The 18,095-nt window shown below is 41.4% G+C and overlaps 1 protein-coding gene across 1 annotated transcript in view; it reads right to left on the bottom strand.

Annotated features, from left to right (window-relative positions):
- The window catches only part of AGBL4 (ATP/GTP binding protein like 4), a 1,406,381-nt gene that overhangs the window by 317,775 nt on the left and 1,070,511 nt on the right, over window positions 1-18,095 (bottom strand).

Genomic DNA, 18,095 nt, shown 5'->3' with positions numbered 1-18,095 from the left:
TCATCTTCAGATTGGTCTCTTCTTCAGCTAAGCGCCTTATGCAGGCCACACCCTCATAACACTGCCTTACTCACAGCAATTTAATCCAGAACCTCAAACCACAGCATCAACAGGACTGGAAGTAAACCGTGTGAGCTTTTCCAGTGTAGATGCCAGGATCACCATAGAAATGTCTAAACCTAAAGAAATAAAACATGATTCTACATGCTCCTTTGCCTTGAGGCCTAAAGAAGAACTTGACAATGGAGAGGCTGCTGGTGTGCTGATATCGCAGCCTTTCAGGATGGCAAAAAGTTTCTCATTGTTTCCTTGTAACTCCCCCACTTAGCACAATAGGGTCCTGGTCCGTGACTGGGACTCCTAAATAATAAATAATCATAATATACCCCATATTCAGATGCTTTAAGACCCTTGAGGGCAGAGACCATGTCTCCTCCTTGTTCTGTACAGTTATGAGCACACTGTTGGCAGTCAAACAATGGGCACATCACCACCAGCACTGACTGATTTTGGTGTCCACATGCAGGATTTGGTTGCCTACACTTGTAAGTATATCACTGTATCCTTAAAGACCATGTCTTTCCTATTTTACACAGGTGGGCAATGATATTACGTTTGAGGTCCCAAGTAAGGACTGGTGGATTTGGCCTAGAGTTATGTTCAACATTGCCTCCACCTCTGATCCGGTACAAAACAAAGATGGAACAAAGACTAAAATGCTGTTTGAGAATCACTTGAAGTAAAACAACCTTCCCTGCCCCAATCTGATGAAAGGATACGAGGGTGAGAAATGGGGGGAGGAGGGAAACAGCCAGGGGAAGTCGATAAGAAAGTAGCATGGGGCCAGAGGACTCTTTATGCATCTTCTAATAAGCCTTATCAACTCTGGCTGTAGTCCTGTATGTGTGCGTTTCTTTTGTTGATACAGCACGGTATCTTCGTAATGCTGTTCTTGCAAGCCAAGGAAATCTGAATGTTATATAGCAAGAGAATGGTAATGATGTTCAGCCAAACTGGAATCCAAGAAGAGGTCCCTTTATCAAACGTTGACATATCAGTTAACAGCCAACCTCAGGGTCCTTGTATAGTTTAAAATCAGCAAACACAACCCAACAGTAGATGTGTCTGTCTGTACTAGCAACGCCACCATGCATGGGATTTAATATCTTACCCGGTGCCGGTCTTCAGACAATCACAAAGTGTTTTCCAAACGTAAGTTAATCCTCTCTTTATCCTTACAAAGTAGGCAATATTAGACCCACTGAAGAGATGAATAATTGAAGCCCAGAGAGGTTAAACTACTTGCCCAAGGTCAAACTGCAGAGTCACTGGCAGAACTGTGACTAGAACACATGACTGTCATATCCTTGTTCTAACCACTAGGTTACCCACTCCCTCTCTATTGTCTAATTCACTATGTTTGAAATAAACCCTACCATTGGTCCACATTGCACTCCAATAAAGAACGTTCCTTAGAATTACAAATACTTATGCCAAAGGAAATTTAAACTGAAAACGGAGAAAAAAATCATCACAGGACCTGAACCTGCAGTCTTTTCTCAGAAAAAAACTCCCAGTGAATTATATGGAAGTTTGGTCTAGATTAATGCTTGTGGTAACTCTCATCTTAGGGTATGAAATTAGGTCAATTTAATAGAAGTCAATTTTTAGAAATCAATTTTATACAGTTGATTGCATATGTCCACACTAAGCGCATTAAGTTGGCAGAGTGTGTCCTCACTACCATGGTTAGCATTGATTTACAGAGCGATGCACTGTGGGTAGCTATCCTACAGTTTCAGCAGTCTCCGCCACCCATTGGAATTCTGGGTTAAGCTCCCAATTCCTGATGAGGCAAACACATTGTTGTGGGTAGTTTTGGGTACATGTCATCAGTCACCTCTCCCTCCGTGAAAGCAATGGCAGACAATTGTTTTGCGCCTTTTTTCCTGGGTTACTCGTGCAGATGCCATACCACGGCAAGCATGAGCAAGTGCAGAATGGTGATAGAATGTGCCTTTGGATGTTTAAAAGTTTGCTGGTGCTGTTGGTCAGACCTCAGTGCAACCAACATTCTCATTGTTATTGTTGTTTGCTGTGTGCTCCATAATATCTGTGAGAGTAAGGGAGAGACGCTTATGGTGGGGTGGAGGTTGTGACAAATCACCTGGCATCCAATTTTGAGCAGGCAGACACTAGGGCATTTAGAAGAACACAGCAAGGTGTGCTGCGCATCAGAAAGGCTTTGAAAACCAGTTTTATGACCGGCCAGACTTCGGTGTAACAGTTGTGTATGTTTCTCCTTGATGCAAACCTGCCCCTTTGGCTTACAGGGAATTAAAATCAACAATCAGCCTCCCCCCTTCAAAATAAAGTAACTATTGTTTTGAAACCATGCATTCTTTCTTTATTAATTAAAAAAAACCGATAATGGATAAGGAAGCCCGGGTGGAGTTGGGGAGGAGGGAAAGACAAAGCCACATTGCTTATTGACAGCCTTCTGTTGTTTGGGCTATCCTCTGGAGTGGAATGGCTGGGAGCCCGGAGGGCCTCCCCTCCACGTTCTTGGGCCTCTGGGTAAGGCAGCTAGGGAACGTAGGGAGGAAGGTAGGCGGTTATATAGTGGATGCAGCGGGGGTCTGTGCTCTTGTTGGCTTTCCTGCGGCTCCAATAGATGCTTCATCGTGTCCATTTGCTCCCCCATTAGCCTCAGCATCGTGTCCTGCCTTTGCTCTTCATGCTCACTTAATTCTTTCCTGGCCTCTGCCACTGAATGCCTCCATGGATTAAGCTGTACCCTATCAGTGCGGGAGGACTGCAGGAGCTTGGAAAACATGTCATCGCAAATGCATTTTTTCACCTTCTAATCTGTAATAACCTCAGGGACGGAGATGATAGGGGGAGCGTAGAAACATTCTATGCTCTACAATTCTGGGGGGACTGCATGGTCACCTGTGCTGCTGAGTTCAGCATACTGACCAAACAGGAAATGAAATTCAAAAGTTCCCAGGGCTTTTCCTGTGTATCTGGCTAGTGCAACAGAATTCAAAGTGCTGTCCAGAGCAGTCACAATGGAGAACTCTGGGATAGCTCCTGGAAGCCAATACTGTCGATTTGTGTCTGCACTACCCCAAATTTGACCCAGCAAGGTCGATTTTAACACTACTCCCCTTGTCAGGGAGGAGTACAGAAGTCGATTTTAAGAGCCCTTTAGGTCGATGGACTGGGGTTGCTTGTGTAGATGCATTTTTTATTTAAAAAAAAAAAAAAAATCGACCTAACGTGCCTATATTTGACCTAATCGTGTAGTGTAGACCAGGGCTAAGTTTAGACCTAAAGAAGAGTGCTGTATAGCTCAAAATCTTGTCTCGTTCACCAAACAGAAGTTGGTCCAAGAAAAGATATTAGCTCACGCACCTTGTCTCTAACATCCCGGGCACAACACGGCTACAACAACACTGCAACCTAAGTTTAGTAACGGAAGAAAGGAAGAAACAAAATATCTCCAATTTATTTGGGTTTTGCATTTCCGATCTGTTGACTATAATAATTTTGGATAGTGGGAAAAAAAGATTATACTAATATTACAATATGGAAGAATGGTAGAGTCAAAAGGGGAAATTAACTAGATTCTGAGAGACAGGATTGTAATATAATGTCAGAAATTTCCCAGGAAAAATAGGGGGAAATGAAGCTTTCCTACCATTAGCTTTATTTGACAAAGTCCCTTACTGGTCCAGGATTAGAACACCACTTAGTTGTAGCCAGAGATCTTGTTTGGACCTGAATTCTGAACAGATTTCAAATAGCATTGAAGTTAGAGACCAAATCATAGCTGTAGTTCAGAAGCAGAGTGCCCAAATCTGATGAAGTAAAGACATTCTCATAGTATTTCCAGCTCAGCCAGAAGCAGAATGGAAATATCAAATGAAAGCCTGTTCTCATTCAATTCCCAGGTAAGTTTGGCTTCAAGAGTTTGAGATGAGGCTCTGAAATTGTGGGTATTATTGTACACTTTCTGAGTTACTTTCCTTTACTAGAGATGTGGTGTAGTATTGTTTAAGTATGGGACTTGGGTCTTCATCTTCCACTGACTTAGTCCTCGATCTTCCACTGACTGCTGAGTATCCTTAGTAAAGGCACCTTTATCTGTTTTCTCTCCTGTAAAATGGAGATAAATTTCTCCCTTTAAAAACTTGCTTTGCGATCCTCGAATGAAAGATGCTTTAAAGTTCAATATACTCTTAACAATTAAAGGCTTCTTCTGCAGTTCCAGGAACAATTCTGGAAGCATTTTCCAGTAATCCGGATCTTGGTCACTCAGTATTTTATCTACAAAAATGCAGACTTCAGTATGCATTTGTTGCTTGAATGGGTAGAAGGCATGAGAGAAAGGAGAAAAATAAGGTATTCTTTAAAAAAAAAAATCTAGCTCTTTTCTGCTTATGTGTTCTGGGTCACACTGCAATGTCATGTTGGTATAGTGATCCTTGATGCCCGTGTGTGCCCAGAGGATGTCAATATAACATTATGCACTAGGTATATTTTGTTCATTTTTAGTACACTACTTGCTCCTTTATTGGATAGAAAAATACAGAAGCTGAGCTGCATACAAATGGGTCAACACCTCGTGTTTACAGTTAAACATGAATTAAATACAAATGGCTTGGCATATTTCTCTAATAAAAAAGGCACCATTAATAAGATTTCATTAAATGGAGAGTGAATGTATAACAGCATTATATCTGATATGTGAAAACAGAGGCTTTCATAACAAGGCTAGGAGAAGTATTATCAAGGACCTAAGTAGAAAATCTGTCTTTCCCGATACTGGAGGAATTTATATTTGAAGAGTGTTCTTTCCTAGTGAGATCTTCATTGACTTGTATAAAAATACCACTTTTAATCTCAAATCCCCGCTGGCATTTTCATATAAGCACTGAAAATGCTATTGGGCTTTAGAGATTTAATTTAATGAAGGAAAAGTATTTCTATTAAAGAGTGTAATTTTTTTTTTAAAGAAAAAAACCCACATCTTCTGAGGAGCCAGGGAAACTGGATTATTTTATGCCCTGAAAAACAGACTAACCTGTGCTCTTTTATAACTTTTGCTCCACAAAGAAAGCTAACCAACCGAGGCAGAGCCCAGAACATGCACATAAAAAGGGACCTTGGTGCCCTGAGCCAAATGCACTGAATATGCCAACCCTATGAAAGTGGTACCTACACTCAGGGATTAAGAGAAAGGTTCTAGCCCACTCAGGTTGTTTGTGCAAAACTGATTCATCATTAGACTCCCTCCTGAAGTGCCAGAGATACTAGAGGAGCAAAGAGCATTGGCACAAAGAGCTGTTCCATCTCCTACATTGTGGGGCAGATCCTTAATTCACTGGGGTCAACAAAGATAAGAGATGGCCCTATAGGGACCAAATTCACTACTGGAGTAAGTGAACACAACTCTATGGATTGCAACAGAGTTGTACTCACTGACATTCTTGCAAATTTCACAACTTTGACTAACCCCTAGATAATACCTCCCCCCCGAGCTAATCCTCCTTCTTCCTATTTTACGTAGGGTGAAAAACTGGCCTCAATGGAGCCCGTAGATCTGTTAAGATATGAATGTGCACAGTGAACCTACGTTTTCCTTCAAATTAAGAGAGAAAGTACACTTGACGCTGGGGTATGTCTCAAAGGGGCATTGTTTGGCTTGTCAGCCTTGACATTTGACATAAAGGCACTGTTGTTGCTCTCCTTGTGTGCAAAGCTTTTACAAATCTAGTTTTCCAGGGAGAGGGAGATATAATTCTGTGCTATTTTGTATTTAAAAAACAAAACCACCACTATCTCACAACTGAATACTTATAACAACCAACCCCACCATAACAATCCAAGTGATGTGGCTCCATACAGAGGCAGTGTGTGTGTAATGGGGAGGGAGTAATCTATGCAGAAATGGTGTGTTACTTTGTGTTTTCCCTATTTGTTGTATCAACCTGTTGCATATTTCATATTTAGACAGTAAATTCTTTGAGACAGGTAATGTCCGATTGTGATATGCATGCAGGGACCAGCAAAATAAGGCCCTACATAATACCATAATGCTAACACAAATAGACAACACCACAAGAGTGTCTTCCATTTCTAAAGGAAGGTGAGGTGGCCTAGTGGCTAGGATATGGGAGCCAGAATACCTGCAGTAAAATCCCGGTCCCTCTGAAGTAAGTGACAAAACTCCTGTTGCATTGAATAGACTCAGGATTCCACCCTGACGTTCTCTTCTGGTTCTATCAATAACCTACTGCGCTCACTGTACTTCTCTGATCCTCTGTTTCCCCTCCCTTCCCTTTGACTGTTTTGTCTATTTAGGTTATAAACTCTTCGGAGCAAGGACTGTCTCTCACTAGGAGTGAAATCCTGGACCCACTGACATCAAAGGCAGTTTTGCCATTCACATCACCACATCCAGGATTTCACCACATGTCTGTAGAATCCCCAGCACAATGGAGTCCTGATCTTGGTTGGGGACTCTAGTGCCTTTAAAAAACAAACAAAAAAAAAACACAAGAAAGGATGAACAGTGAATAAAATACATTCTGCTTGCTATCAGCCTCTGCAGGTAATCAGTGTGGATGAATCTGGAAGCTCAGTTTAGATAACCAGAGGGTTATTAGCAATAATTTAAGCATCAGGAATCTGGGCCAAGGCATCACGGAGAGTGAAATACTGGAGAAAGTGTTCCATCCATGTCTTATATGCATAAAACAGGTAATGAAAGACTAGCAAAGATCCTCACCAAATATTTTGTTTATTAAATTATATAATTTGGTGGACGTTTTCACATTTGAGTTTGACACATGCCCGTTTAGTCCTGGATTGCCCCTAGATTTTTTTCTGTACTGGATAGAAGCAAGTAGGCATTAGATCATAATGTTATTTCATTTATGGCTGTTAAAAAAGATTTCTGAATGCAGATAGCTGTTGATCAAGTGCCAAAGTAGATGAAGCCTTAGACACCTGATTCTGATAAGCAACCATTTTTAAACCTTACAGCTGTACATGCAGGTCAGCTGCCTTCATCTGAATCAGTTCACCCAACAACAGTGTCCAGTTCAAGATCACGTGAAGATGGGTCTAAATTAAAAACCCAGTATTGAACATCCCCAAATTTCGTATAGAGGAGCAAACTTCACAGCAGATCTCTATCACTATGAATGGTCAAATCAACCCCCCTGAATTGTAGAAAAGCATGCATTAGAGTCTGAGCTCTCTGGAACAGCTCCTTAGCTGGCATAAATTGTCGTAGCTCCATTGAAGCCAAAGGAACTGACAACTTACACCAGCTGAGTATCTGCCTCTGAGACCCTGGCTCATCTCTAATGTCATACAGAATAGTTCAGAGTTAGCCAATGGCATTTCCAAGGATAAGGTGGGAGGAAAAAAGAAAAACAGCCTGAGAGGAAGGTGGCAGCTAGTATATCTTTGAGAGAAGCTAGTAACCTTAACAAGAAGCCCCTTCTCCCACTGCATTTTTATGCAAAGCTCAGTTTTGAAGGTTACTTGCTTCCCCAGTGACTTGAAACAGAAATTTTTGTAAAGTAATCTCTTCAATCTGTCTCTTCCTCTGTTTACAGAGGATAAAAGTAACCATAAAATGCCACCGCTTTAGAGCAAATCTAATCTGCCCTTCCAGAAATACCAGGCCACGCAATGATTATCTCATTTTCTCTTTGACAAATGAGAAATTATTGGCTGGCAATTGTCAAAAAAAATGCATCAGCTAAATCAAAAATACGAAACACTGAGCAAAGACGATAAGAGGTTGATACCTCTGGACTGGTGACCTGTTCCTCACAGTTAGAGACACAAAAAAAGCTGTTGTATTCTTTATGCTGGTTATATGGTTCTCTCCTCTCCACTTTCAGTTTCAACCAGGGGAAAAGCTATTGCTGTTGAATTTAAAAAATCTGATTTCTTAAAAAAGGGAAAGAAACAAAGTGGTAGAGTTTTTGATAGTGCTGTTCTGAACATGACAGGAGCTCTGTGTAGAGACAGGGTCAATGATAAGACCAAAGGAAGAGGGTCAAAGTTCAGCGGCCACCCAAGGACTGAGCGTGAAAGAGCATGCAAGGGAAAGCCTGGTGCAACTCAAGAGAGGAATAACTTGTGGAACCCATGCAAGAGGAAAGACTGAAACAGAGACATATCCTATTCCAACCTTGAAAATATCAACGAGTAGGAGAAAAAAATTCCACAGAAAAATCAGAATGATAAAGGACTCATTCAAAACATGATGAGAAATAACTGTATACTTCCAAGGGGGAAAGGACAAGGACAGTACTGCACTAAGGAGTAACCTGCCACCAAAACAAGAATGGAGCCAGGGGATTACATCCCAAAACATAGGGTGAGTCCTGCCCAAGCACATACTGATCTATGGTATCTGGTATCAGAGACCTGAGGTGTGTGTCCATTTTACGCCTTGGCATCACTGTCATGCCAATGAAATATGATTGAATTGTGGTCCACTCCTAGCACACTGGAAGCAGCTGCATTGTTATTGTCTCCCTATTGTGCGCTGACAACTGTGGCCCTATTCCTTAAGCAGATGACATAAGGAATCCTGGGTCTGATGGCAGTGATCCATGCCTGACAGGGTGCAGAACACGAAGAGGTCCTCAGCCTGCATGAAGAGGGTTAGCATCTCTTGTTCTCCTGCCCAGGAATGGCAACTCTTCTCCATCCCTGCCTCCCCACCATGTCTGTGTTCTGTAAACACCATTCTGGTGCATGCTTAGTGTGGCTGCACCATCCTGATTCTGCCTTACCGAGTTTTCCAGCACGGATGTAGCAAACAGAGTGATCTAGAATCAGGCATACCAATAGTTCTCAAAAATATCTTTCAGTAGCTGTAATGTGGTCCGCAATCCACTCCGTGATTCCTTAGTCCAAACTGGATCGTAGGGAGCCTCTGTGCAGGGATATTAGTCAACACAAGTTGTGCTTAGTTGATTCAGGAAGCGAAAAGCAAGGGTGAACTATAGCATCTCTCCTCTATGTCTAGCAGTCTGTGTAAAGAATCCCCTTTACATTCATTATGACCGATTCCTGACTTCTTCACCATGAGGGACTCTTCAGAACATAGTTTGCTACACCAGCGTTACTGGGGAGTTGCAGAAGGGAGAGTTGAAGATCTTAGCTTGATTTCAAGCTATCTGAAAATATTTGTTATTACTCTAATGAGACCCATGAGTAATACAGTAATATACAGCAATGCTTTGCACGTACATTATTATACCTGTCTGTCAGGGATCTAGAAGCAACAAATTAAACTTCACAATCCCAACCCCATAAAATGAGTATTATTATAATTTATACAGCCAGACACAGTGATCGACTGAAGGGCACACACTCGACACTGGGAATAGAACCCGGGTGTCATGGATATCAGTTCTCTGCTCTGTTAAAGCCCGCCCCCTCCTCAATTAGGGAGATGACAGTGCCATATACACATCATGCTTAAGGCAAACATTTGTCTGAGTTCTTCATCTCCTCCTGCCATTAGCTGCACCATTTTTATCTGAACACCTCTTTTTTTCCTTCAGATTTTTCTGCAAAATTCAAATGAACCGTGAACAAGAGTATGAGGGGTTTATTGAGCCATCACAGCCTAACACTACCCACGTTACTGCATGATTTGAATACCTAAGTGGCCCAAATGCTCTAACATTCAATTAATGAATTCTAGAGATTCTGAGGGGGGGAAGTGGAGGAGGGAGGAGAGAAGAGGGAAAAAAGAATTACACAAGATGTTGGCTTTGGCACTGCATTATCCTGGGTGTCTCACTCTGATGAAGGTTAATGAGGAAAGTTCAAATGCTGGGACATAATTAAATAGCAATAATTAAAGCAGCTGACTCCTATAAGCAGCAAACTGAAATAAAAAATAATTCCATTTAAAGTAATCTGTCATTGCTAAAATATTAGTATTTCAGATTTGTATCATGTTTTCTGTCTTTCAAAGCACAATGCAAAACTAGTTAATTAATTAGTATAAAAATACCTTTAATCTTGCTTGCCCTGCCCCTTTGGATCTGTTAGCATATTTCTGGGCATCAGTGTCAACATTAACAGAGTCCCCCTTGTAACACCGTTCTACGATGAAAGAACAAGCAACACATAACAGATGTGTAGTCACATTGTAGTCATACATGATTCGAGGGCACTCAGATACTACGGTGATGAACACAGTATAAGAAACTCTATAGAACAGAATCCTAATGCATCTGGTGTACACAGAATATTACATCTTTTAACATGATGGGCTCAAACCACAGAAGTTAAATCTGAGTACGGAACTTGGGGTGTTCAGATCCCAGATGTAGGGTCAGCCCGTTGTAAAGATGTGGACAATATGCAAAATTTGGATCTAGATCAGAGTTCTGATTTAAAGCAACCTGAGTGCTGGAGGTGTTTGAAACTGGGGAGGGTTTGTTTGGACCCATCTCAAATGTAAATGGGCTGTCTTGCACAGTTGTATCGAGCAAGTAAGTTGAGAGGAAAGCATTGGTTATGTACATTTTAGAATTAATTTGCGGCTTACTTGACATACATGTTCTGTTTATGACATCAAATTCTCACACTGGTTTGAAAATTACACTGATTTACTGTAAAAGCAGCAAAGAATCCTGTGGCACTTTATAGACTAACAGACGTTTTGGAGCATGAGCTTTCGTGGGTGAATACCCACTTCGTCGGATGCATGTAGTGGAAATTTCCAGGAGCAGGTATATATATGCAAGCAAGAAGCAAGCTAGAGATAACGAGGTTAGTTCAATCAGGGAGGATGAGGCCCTGTTCTAGCAGTTGAGGTGTGAAAACCAAGGGAGGAGAAACTGGTTTTGTTGTTGGCAAGCCATTCACAGTCTTTGTTCAATCCTGAGCTGATGGTGTCAAATTGCAGATGAACTGAAGCTCAGCAGTTTCTTCTTCAGTCTGGTCCTGAAGTTTTTTTTTGTGCTGCAGTATGGCCACCTTAAGGTCTGCTATAATGTGGCCAGGAAGGTTGAAGTGTTTCTCCTACAGGTTTCTGTATATTACCATTCCTAAATATCTGATTTTGTTCCATTATCCTTTTCCGTAGAGACTGTCCAGTTTGGCTGATGTACATAGCAGAGGGGCATTGTACATATGGCAATATACAAAAACCTGTAGGAAAACACTTCAACCTTCCTGGTCACACTATAGCAGACCTTAAGGTGGCAATACGCAGCAAAAAAAACGTCAGGACCAGACTTGAAAGAGAGCTTCAGTTCATCTGCAGGATTAAACAAAGACTGTGAATGGCTTGCCAACAACAAAACCAGTTTTTTCTCCCTTGGTTTTCACACCTAAACTGTTAGAACAGGGCCTCATCCTCCCTGATTGAACTAACCTCGTTATCTCTAGCCTTGCTTCTTGGCTTGCATGTATAATACCTGCTCCTGGAAATTTCCACTACATGCATCCGACGAAGTGGATATTCACCCACGAAAGCTCATGCTCCTAAACGTCTGTTAGTCTATAAGGTGCCACAGGATTCTTTACTGCTTTTACAGATACAGACTAACACGGCTACCCCTCTGATACCGATTTACTGAACAATTAAGAAGAACTCAGCATTATCAACAGCAGAAGAGTTAGTGTGTCATACGCATGCATTTTGCTGAAAAGTCTAAATCTTTGTCTACACTGAAAAGTTGTATCGGCATAGCTACCTCTGCTATGGGTATTAAAAAAATATATATCCTTGACCAGTACAGTTATTCTGACAAAACCTCCAGCATATCTGTGTTGATGGAAGAGTGCTCCTGGCTATGTAGCTAATGTCATTCAGGAAGGCAATGTTTCTACACTGACAGAACAACCCCTTCTTGCAGTGTAGGCGTCATCTACCCTAGGGCACCATGCCGAGATGGGTAAATCAGTAGAGTCTCTGTAGCCTAGACATACCCAATGTTTTGTTTAACACATAAATGAATGATTGGCCCATTCCCACATGAAAGAAGGGTGCACATATCCTTGGCAAAGCCAGCATTCGTGTGTATTTGTATTCCACTGACAGAACACACCCCCCACACACACAGCTGTCCTTCCATCTGCCAGACAGATTATTTCTTCTAGCAGCCATAGAGAGTTGAGCATGCCAGGGTCATTGCCAATCAGAGGTCATGTATGCATGAACATTTCCACCTCAGTTTCTCACCCTCATGTCCCAAAGATCCTCCTTGGGTTTTGGGAAGGAACTCCAGACTGCAGCAGGTAATTTCCAGTTTGCACTCCACACTAGCCATATGGTTTATGGTTGGTGACTGTGCTTAGCTCCTAGCCAACATTTGCCCTAAAGTACAGAGAGTCAGCTGGTGAATTCCTTATTGTAATCTGGAACTCAAGAGCCGTGTGTCCATTCTTTCTGAAATGTAATAAATCCATAAGCACTCAGGCCTTCCTGGGCATCACTACATTGCACACAAATATTCCGAATATTACAGTGGGAACAGAACTCAGATTCTCCCCCTCCAAAGGAACAGAGATATACCATTAAGCTAAAGGAGACTCTCCGTTAGCTGTTAGAATTACAGGATCTAAGACAGATAGTCAAGCAATTCCGAATTCGTTTACTAGTTCACTGCACTATTCAGAATATTTACTTACGTTTTGATTCTACACCTTAGACATAGTGGGAGTTAGTTTGTTTTGAGAGGGATACACCTCAAGGAACTTAAATGCATAATAAACAGAAGTTGGTCCAGTAAAAGATACTGTCCCTGTCTGTCTTGCTAAAAGGCAAGAGACAGAAAACTGTCAAGCTGTGAAAAGGCTGAAGGAAAAGGGAAGCAATATCTGGATCTCTTCTAACATTCTTTTATTCTTCTGCTTGGGGTGTTATTTCTTTAAGTTGAACCTTATGTATTGGTCACAGAGTTCAAATAAGAATGGAGAGAAGCTTTTAAATATTCTCTGTGCATTGAAGTGCAGCTGTAGACACCAACGATCCATCAGATTGCAGCTTCCCTCCTGCATACCAAATACTGAAAGGCAATTGATTAGCTTTGGCTAAAGCAGCACTAGTGAAAACAATGCCATGCTAAATCTAAACAGTTTTTTTAAAAAGCACCACTACTTATTTGGCTTCACAGGTAACAAAGGTGAGACACAGGCTCCTGTTCATTAATATAATACATCTCGATTACATGTGTTTTCCACAGACTTCATTCTTAACAAGGATGAGGGATTACCCAACATAAAAAAAAATCTATGGATTTTTCAGAATCTAGATTTATTCCCCCAGAGCACAAAAGCAACTTGCTAATATACCCCTAAAAGCAATAAAGCTGGCTGAAGTAGAGGACAAGATGATTCCCCTGCATGGATAAAAACACACCCATTCAGGGAAGGAAAATTGGAATATCTTTTAAAGAATAAATAAAAGATAGTCCTTGCAGAAGATTTTTAAACAAGCTCACCACTTGATAGTTCACCTCAGTCCTGACCAATGGCTCCCCACTAAATACCAGTAGAAGTTCCATCAGTGTAATATCTTAATACCAACATAAAGTGGCACTAACGTCAGTGTCCTCACAGAGGCCAACATCTTCAGTGTTTGAGGCCCTGCTTATCCAGCAACAGCTGAGGTGGAGCAGGCACTGTGTTACCAAAACAACTGCTGTACACTCAACTGACCAAAGGAGAAAGGAAATGAGAAGGCCAAAAAAAAAAACAAAATGCTTTAAAGACAACCTTAAGATAAAGATCTAGAGATGTGGCATTGACACCACATAGTGGGAGACAGCAGCGCAGGATAGGGGTAACTGGAGAAGACTTGTCCAGAGACGAATGTCCACTTTTGAGGAAAATCGCCCTGCCCTGGTCGCAGAAAAAACACCAGAAAGGAAAGCGCAACCATCATGCAGCAATTGCGGCCCAACCCTGCCTTCCAACACTGCTTGCAAATGTCTGTCAGCAAGCCTGTGGCTCAAGGATTGGACTCCTCAGTCAAAGAACCCATGAAAAATAAAACTCATGAAAGAGATCATCCTCGACCTCAAGGGATCGCAGACAATCTTAATAACAGTATGTCCAGTGTTCTGAATGTGGCAACGAGTCAACTCAGCCAAATTTGTAGCGTTTTTTGTGAATACACAGAGTAGGTTGAGAGCTCATCCCGCTCTTCACTCATGATTCATGCTGGGTTTGAAGGTAGATTTACAGAGGTGAAAAGTTAGTGCAATAATCCACTGAACCCACTTGAACTGTTTCTTCGGTCATTTTATCCAATTCATGCACTGAAATGGTGAGAAAACCCTATTGAGAATTTAAGGCAAATGAATTGAAAAATACTTCCATGCTTATCCTCGTTACTGATGTGTGATAACCTTGCAGAATATTGACCTACAGGGATCTGGTTAACAAATGACTGGTGGCTGAGCTTTTGACAGTAGAAATATTTCTCTTACATAAGTTTCCCTAATATAAGCTAAAAGATGCTTCTGCCTTTCTCCTGCCTTCAACTGCCTTAAAATTTGATACAAGAGTTTGAAACTTCAGTCAAACTAGGCAACATGTGATGCCTTCATGTTTGCAAGAGTTTTACAGTTTCAGACTCAGCAGAAAGGCATGTTATCACAACTGGAGAAATCAGTCAGCAAAGAGAAATGAGCTAGCTGCTTACCAGTGACAGTATCTGGATGGTCAAGAAGAGCCCTTGTTCTCAAGATGGGTGCCAGGGGCAGAAGAATTTAATATAGTTACATGATAAAGCTACAAGACAAGTAGAGTAAATCCATATGCTCATCCCATATGCTAGTTATGAGACCACAACTCCAAGCACAGGCAAATAGGTTTGATTTAGCTCTGCAACTTCCAAAATGTGCAACATTTAGTGGTCAGCACCAGAACCTGCAGTTTTCTGAGTTACCTGGGAAAAAATCACATTTTATCTCTCAATAGTTTCCAGTAAGCTCTCTGGCGGTTCTACCTCTGGCTTGCACAGGGGTGGTGATGGTGAAGAATGGATTCCACTCCTGAATGGAAGAAAGGATTCCTGCTGCAAAAATGTAATTTAAAGTGGAAATCTTCCAGAAAGATTGTTAATAAACCCAGAGACTCACAGTTGTCCCTGTGCTGCACACTATGGCCATTTGGGAACATCACAGCAGGAGTGTGGAATAAAATTCAGACCCTCCTGTTCTAAAAGTAGTCTTGATCTAAAAAAAAGAGAACCTTGTTTAGGCTGTTAACTATATAAAGCTAAGGTCTAAGGCACCACCACTTGAACAGTTACACAGTTCATCTACTAGAGGGTAATCATACATGTGTTAACTCACATACAGTATTTTCACTTGCTACAGAGTAACAAAGCAGGCACCTATTCAGAAACACCTTGATCTTATGATACACTGCCTTTAAGGTTTTGGACACCATTATACAGTGTCGATGGCAAAGAGCCATTAGCAGGCACAGTTATCAATGTGATGCTAATTCAATGTAAAATTACCCCAATGATTAATTAGTGAACTTCTACATCAGCAGCCAAAGTATCAATACAAAATGGACCTTCGCCCTCCTGAAAGCCTACTGCTAATTCTGGGTAGATGCCTTTAATAAAACAAAGTGTAATATTCTAATCAATACGTCCTCAAGTTACTTTAAATGAGTACAGGATGCAAGGCCTCTAATGCTGACCCCTCATAATCTAACCCTAAAATCTAATCAATTTGTGCCTTCAAGGTGGCTGATAAAGATGGGGGAAAATGATCTGTCGGCATCAAAGAATTCTTCGAATTGCCCCTTCACACATTCAAATATGAATATGCATAAGATGCAATATCATTCTCATACCTCTCTCTGTCCCGCCACCTCCTCATTAGTTTCTGCTTACATAAAGGCAGAACAGTACAATGATTCAATCAAGCTCTGCTCCAGCAAAAACGAAGATCTTCTATTCTACCAAGTGAAATAATTTGTTCATGGTAAGAGACAGGGACGGGTGAGGAGCAGAAGGCCAGGGGAGAAGTGCTGTTCCCAATCTACACTAATTTATTGCCAAACATATGGGTTGGGCTCAAATGGATAGCTGGAGCAATAACTGTGGACAGTTTACAATTAAAAAGAAAAAGAACTTTAAATAACTGGGGGGAGAGAGAGAGAGAGAGAGAGAGAGAAAGAGAAAGAATCAGGACAGGTTTTTCATTTTCTTTTTGGTCAAATCAATGACATCATTATTTTTACTGCAGTCATGCCCAGAGATCTTAGTCATGGACCAACATCTCATTGCGCTAGATGTTTTACCAACAGATGGGCACTGCCACAAAGAACTTAAATTCTAAGTATTATGTGCCTATTGCCTATCTTGCTTTTATATAGATTCTTTTCTCCAGTCCTTCATCTGTTTTCCTCTTCTTCAGATTTCAAAGAGAGTTGGTAAGGATTTTTTCATTCAATGACATGATTTGTCTTAGAAAATGTTGATTCATCGAAACCAAAACTTTGTGAGAATGTCCCAGTTTCAAAAAAACTTTCCTCAGGAAATGTTTCTCAGGTCCAGGATATAATTTCTGGTCAAAACCAGAGTGAGAATAAGAGGATACTCAGGATAGACTAGTGGTCAAGGAGTTTACCTGGGATGCAGAAGACTCATGTTCCAGCTCCTCCTCTGATTTGTTCAGACCAGGGGCTTGAACATGGCTCTTCCACTTCCCAGCGGAGTGCCCTCATCATCAGACTATTGGCTGTTCTGGGGTGTTGCATTCTGTCTAGCATAAGACTTCAAAAACTCTTGGTTTTACCCTGTAATCGTGCCTCTGTGGGTCACAACTAAGAATACCAAATTCAGGAAAAACTGAGAAGTAGGGTGAACACACCCCAAAACTGGAGGTTATTCTCCCATGAGAGATACCAAACCAGCAACAAAAGTAAACATCTGTTTTACCACACTGACTAACAAGATGCCATAAAAAGCAGTTCCCTTAGGCATTCGACTCTTTGTATCACCACCAAAAACACTAGACAAAGATGAGTGACTCTTTCAAAACAATCTCCTCAAATAAAAGGTTCTTCTGATCCCAAAGGACCAGCCACACAGCCAGATCAATATACAACTCAGATCTTACCCAAAAATCACATTGTTGCCAATCCTTTAGTATCTAAAATCTAAACGTTTATTCAGAAAAAGAAAGGAAGAAAGGTGAGAGTTAAAATTGGTTAAAGGGATCAAATACATACAATAATTGCAAAGTTCTTGGTTCAGGCTTGTAGCACTGATGGAATAAACTGCTGGCTTGATAAGTCTCTGATTGCTTCCAAATCATTGGAAGGATTTCAGTTCCTTGGTTAGAATGTTCCCATTAATACACGTCCATAGTCCAGAGGTTTAAGCAGGAGAGAGACAAAATGGAGGTATTTCCAGGGCCTTTTATATCTTCTGCCATGTGGCAGGAAACCCATTGTTCTTACTGTGTAAAATTACAGTAATAAGATGGTGTTTGGAGTCACATGTCCATACATGATTTCACCTAGTCACAGCAGGAAATCATTACCTATACCTCAAACAGCACGTTCACAGGAAAGTCCCTGCAAGGTAGGTGAGTGTCTTCCATTGCAAGTTAAATTTTCTTCTGATAGCCCACTCTATTTGAATAGTCCTTCCAAGATGTGCTGGCTAACTACCTTGTGAGCATTATCCCAGGCGCAAAAATGTTCCTATCCAGTCAAATCTTTACTAAGACAACATAGTGGGCTTGTCTACACAATGCGTTAGTCTGCACTAGATGAGCATAATTCTAGCGTGCTGCATACTGACTGGCCCTGTGGAGACCATACTGGTGCACAAAAAATTCCCTAGTTCCCTTAACATAACCCTGTTTAAAGCAATGCTCCCCAGCAGCATCCGCATAGAGCCTATTTGTACACAGCACGCTAGTGAGCGCTAGAATGTACATCCCTCTAGTGCAGTGGTTCCCAACTTGCTCCGCTGCTTGTGCAGTGAAAGCCCCTGGAGGGCCGGCAGTTGTGTACCGGCCGAGGTAATACTGGCCGCAGCTTCCAGCAGCTCCCAT

This window comes from Gopherus evgoodei, chromosome 8, assembly GCF_007399415.2.
Source record: "Gopherus evgoodei ecotype Sinaloan lineage chromosome 8, rGopEvg1_v1.p, whole genome shotgun sequence".
Taxonomy (NCBI): Eukaryota; Metazoa; Chordata; order Testudines; family Testudinidae; genus Gopherus; species Gopherus evgoodei.
The sequence above is the reverse complement of the archived record's forward strand: the minus strand, read 5'-3'. Positions and strand labels throughout refer to the sequence as shown.